The sequence below is a fragment of the Penaeus chinensis genome, chromosome 33 (genome assembly GCF_019202785.1).
Source record: "Penaeus chinensis breed Huanghai No. 1 chromosome 33, ASM1920278v2, whole genome shotgun sequence".
NCBI classification, from domain to species: domain Eukaryota; kingdom Metazoa; phylum Arthropoda; class Malacostraca; order Decapoda; family Penaeidae; genus Penaeus; species Penaeus chinensis.
Genome location: NC_061851.1, coordinates 29,305,722 through 29,310,721, shown reverse-complemented (window position 1 = coordinate 29,310,721; position 5,000 = coordinate 29,305,722). Strand labels below are relative to the sequence as shown.

Genomic DNA, 5,000 nt, shown 5'->3' with positions numbered 1-5,000 from the left:
AAGGAGGAGGAGGAGGAGGAGGAGGAAGAGAAGAAGAAGAAGAAGAAGAAGAAGAAGGAGGAGGAGGAGGAGGAGGAGGAGGAGGAGGAGGAGGAGGACGAGATAACGGGAAAAGGAGATGGAACTCGGATACGTCTGGCAAGGAGAGGCGTTCGTGTGTTCGAGAGCGAAAGCCAGACGCGTAATGGGATCTCGCCCAAGGAATCGGACGCAGCGATGGAGAAGAAAAGAAGATAAGGAAGGGGAAAAGATGGACGGATAATAAAGAAAATGAGAAGATAGAGGAACAGAAGGATAGAAAAAGGAAGAGGAGAACATGGGTGGATAAAAAGGAAGAGGATAAAAAGGAGAAGGAGAAGATAGAAGGATGGAGATTTAAGAAAATGAAGAGGAGAAGGTGGAAGAACAAAGTGATAAAAAAAAAGAAGATGGAGGAATAAGAAGGAAGAAGAGAAAAGGGTAGAAAGGTGAGTGACTGGAAGATGGAGAGATAGAGGAAAAGAGGGAGTGAGAGAAAAAGGGGAGAGAGAACATGAAGGATTTGGGAAGGAAAAGATAGGTAGATAGATAAGTAGATGGATAGATAGATAGATAGATAGATAGAGAGGGAGAGAGGGAGAAAGAGAGGGAGAAGTGGTGGTGAGAGATAAGAGATATCAAACGCAACATGCCAAATATGTAAATACATAGAGAGAACGACAAACAAAGACAAAAAGTGAGAGACAAAAACAAGTTAAAAAAAGTAGTTACCAGGTGACAAAAAAAAATAAAAAAGAACAGAGACAACAAGTAAGAGACAAAAAAAAAAAAAAAAACGAATAAAAAAGTAACCAAATAAAACAAAACAACAAGAAAAAATTAAAACGAAAAAAATAATAAATACCACCGTCCAGTGCCCCTAAAAGGTAGGAAAACTCACCCCCCCATCTACTCCCCCCCTTCCCCTCCTCCTCCCTCTCTCCATCCCCGTCTCCTCCCCTCCCCCTCCCACTTCCTCTCCTCCCTCTCTCCATCCCCCTCACCTTCTCCCCCCCTTCCAATTCCCTCTCCGTCCCCCTCCCACCGTAAACTGGATCTAAAGAGAGAGAGAGTGAGAGAGAGAGAGAGAGAGAGAGAGAGAGAGAGAGAGAGAGAGAGAGAGAGAGAGAGAGAGAGAGAGAGAGAGAGAGAGAGAGAGAGAGAGAGAGAGAGAGAGAGAGAGAGAGAGAGAGAGAGAGAGAGAGAGAGAGAGAGAGAGAGAGAGAGAGAGAGAGAGAGAGAGAGAGAGAGAGAGAGAGACGGGCAGATAGACAGAGAGAGAGAGAAAGACATACAGACAGACCGACAGACAGACAGAGACAGAGAACAAAAAGCCTTGAGCATTACCGTTTCGACCGACGCTCACACCACCTCGAAATGGGCGTGTAAGAACCCCGCCCACAGTGTCCTTCGCGACTTCAAACCTCGTATTGCATTGCTACCAGACGGCCGGGTGGTAGGATTAATTTTCATGGGGATTTCATGCGGTCTGGTACCACTGGCTCACCTTGTATGTGGCGTATATAAGTATTATATAATGCACTATGTAATATTCGTTGTATGCTCTACTGCTTTCTTTTGATATTATATATTTCGTGTAATAAAAACTATGATGTAGTGTAGCTCAATAAAGGGTAATGGGATATACTATATACTCTAATTCAACATAATGTCATGCAAAATACAATACTATGATTCCCTTTGCAACGTATACAAAATGTGTTTGTATCATGATGTCAGTTGACATATATTCTAATGTCAAGAATGATGTTGCCCTTTTCAAAACCAGTCATGCATAAATGTGTACGTCAGTTCTTGCCTTGTCATGTTTGTGTTACCCTTTCTTCGTGTCAAATATCACTGTCATTTTTTTTCTTGTCACGTTACGAATCGTTAGCCTTTTATCCTCTTTGTCATATCATAAATACACTCCAAAGCCTGTTGGTACTCTTGTCATATCATCAGCTTTATCATGTCATTCTCTTTATCATCCTCAATTGAATACGATTTATATGGTAATCTGTTATTTCTTTCTCTTGACACCCTTGTTTTGGCAAGGGTGTCAAGAGACCATGTTATTTATACATTAATTAATAAATGGTATCAAATGTTCAAGCGTAATAACTTTCATGAGCATTATCTAAAGACAGACACAGGGAGAGGGAATATGAACCAATATCTATCTTTATCATCCTCCCTCCCCACCAATACGTGGAACAAGATAATAGAAAGAAAAAAAGATCAGTAGAAAGTAAAAGGAAGACCAAGCACCCCCAATCACCCCCCACCCTCACAAAAAAAAAAAAAAAAAATCACAACTAAACAGCACCGTCATGAAACCTTCCTTACCGAGCGCATGACCAGAGCTGAACATGATCACGCTAACAAAGAAAGACGAACGAATCAGGGGCCGGATAAGGGTAATTAGGATGAACGTTTACGATGCCAACGTAAAACAAAAACAATAAGAGAGACGAGTAAACAATCCCTTTTGTGTATGCAATTCTTACAAAGGAACGCTCAGAATTGAATGTTAGCGTTGCCTTGTTCATACTTTTGGAACGGTACCAAGTTGGCTACACACACATAAGCACGAAGTGATTATTTCTCCATTTACCATCTGTCTATCTATCTATGTACCTGTCTCCCTATTTATCTGCCTATCTATCTGTCTTCATCAAGCATACATACTCATGCATAAAAATTATATATTCATACATCATCTATATTAGAGACATGTTGAGCAAAATTTATACACAGCTGATTTCCTTACGAAGATCAGGAAGGGTGAGAGGGAAGGAGTGAGGAGCGAGAGAGAGGGGGAAGGAGTGAGGAGGGAGAGAGAGGGGGAAGGAGTGAGGAGGGAGAGAGAGGGGGAAGGAGTGAGGAGGGAGAGAGAGGGGGAAGGAGTGAGGAGGGAGAGAGAGGGGGAAGGAGTGAGGAGGGAGGAGGAGGCGGAGTCCGAGGAAGGGTTTGAGGGAAGGATAGAGACTGGGGGAGAGGGAGGCGGGGAGGGGAGGGGAGGGCAGCGAGGGAAGGATGCAAAGATGTAGGAAGGGACGGGAGGAGGGAGGGGAGAGGGGAGGCCGAGGGAGCATGGAGTAGGGAAGATGAGTAAGGTGGCGAGGGAGAGGGAGGGGGAGAGGGAGCGGGGAGGGGGGAATGAAGATGGAGCAAGGAAGAGCGGGAAGGACAGGGATAGGAGGCGGAGGGAGGGGTTGGGCTTGGAGATGGAGTAAGGGAGAGTGGGATGGGAAGGGGTAGAGGTTAGGGTAAGAAAGGAAGGGCGAGAGGGAGAGGGAGGCGGAGGGGAAGGATTACGCGAAGGAGCGGCCATGACCTACGGCAGGCCTGGAAATGCAAAGGGTCATGGAGGAGAGTGTGCAACCTGCAATTTAGAGCGTCAACAACAAACTCGCACCACGAATCAGCGACATAAACGCCTAGGAATTCACGACTCCCACCTCCCCTTCCCCTCCCCCACCCACGCGGGTCACTCCAATGATATTCACACAACATACGCACGAAATAAAAGGAACACCACCACACTATAGTCACCCGTATTTTACTATTCTTTTCCACGTGACGAAGAAGACGAAATTCGCACAGACGTTAAAAAGGGGGGAAGAGGACGCGGAAAATGAACACTAAATGCAGAGAAGAGGTAGAAAAGACCAAAAGAAAGAAAGAAAGAAAGAAAGAAAAAACAACAACAAAGAACAGAAAAAGGAAAGAAGAGACAGAAAAGACCCAACAAATAAAGAACAGGAAAAGGAAAGAAGAGAGAGGAAATGCCAAAAAGAAAAAAAAAAAAAATAATAATAACGAACAGGGAGAAGAGGCAAAACAAACTAAAAATAAAGAAAGGAAGAGCAGAAAAAGAAAAGAACGGGGAAGGTTCCTAAACGGGTTCTCCCCCAGCGGAACTCCTTACCTGCGAGGCCCTCAGCGCTCGTCTACCTGTAGCCTTCGGAGTCGCCGCGTCTACCTGTTGCTCGGGCCGCAGCCGCACCGAAACTGCCGGCTCATACTACTAGCTCGTTCGGCTGGACGTACTCACACACGAACAAGCACGCAGTTATACAATGCACCTGGACACACACGCACACATACGTGAACTCACACACGCACATGAACGCACACACACAGACGCACATACACACATACACACACACACATACACACTTATACTTACACACACAAAAACACACACACACAAACAGACACACACACACACACACACACATACACAAGTTTATGCAAACAAACGCAAAATACAAGGAAATTATATATAAAAAATAAATAAACGAAACAGTTCATTTCGTAAAAGTAAAAGTACTTGAAGAAGCACAAAAACAAGCACACGTAAAAACAAAACGTTCTCAGTATCCATTGCAAGCACTTGATTGGCAACAATATTAAGACACTGACACATACTTATACTTATGATTTATATCTGTATCTAAAATTATATTCACACACACACACACACACACACACACACACACACACACACACACACACACAAACAGCCACAAAAACATACACACATAAACACACACACACACACATACAAAAATGCACACACACACACACACACACACACACACACACACACACACACACACACACACACACACACACGCGCGCGCACGCACGCACGCACGCACACACTCTTGAAATACCTAACCAGACGTTGGTGACTGTGTCTTTAAAACCTGCTCCACTATTACACTCACACACTCACAAGCAACGCACACACACAATAGCACTTACACATGGATACACATAAAGATGCGTATATACGCATACTTATTATCTAGCCACAAAAATCCTTGTGGTTACTCATCAAAAAAAAAAAAAAAAAAAAAAAAAACTTGCTCGCCTAGTTTTTTTTGCGTTTTTTTCAACTGAACCTTTTTCCTATTTTTTCGTTTCTTCTTTTACTAAGCATATTCTGCAGGAAAGAAATTGTTCAATAT

General features: G+C 43.7%; 1 protein-coding gene across 1 annotated transcript in view; it reads right to left on the bottom strand.

Moving 5' to 3' along the window:
* The window catches only part of LOC125043349, a 23,995-nt gene extending 19,935 nt beyond the window's left edge, over positions 1 to 4,060 (bottom strand). Inside the window, exon 1 of the mRNA XM_047639434.1 lies at positions 3,953 to 4,060. The gene's annotated coding sequence lies outside the window, so the exon portion shown is untranslated. The remainder of the gene's footprint in view (positions 1 to 3,952) is intronic.
* Positions 4,061 to 5,000: the final 940 nt, after the last annotated feature.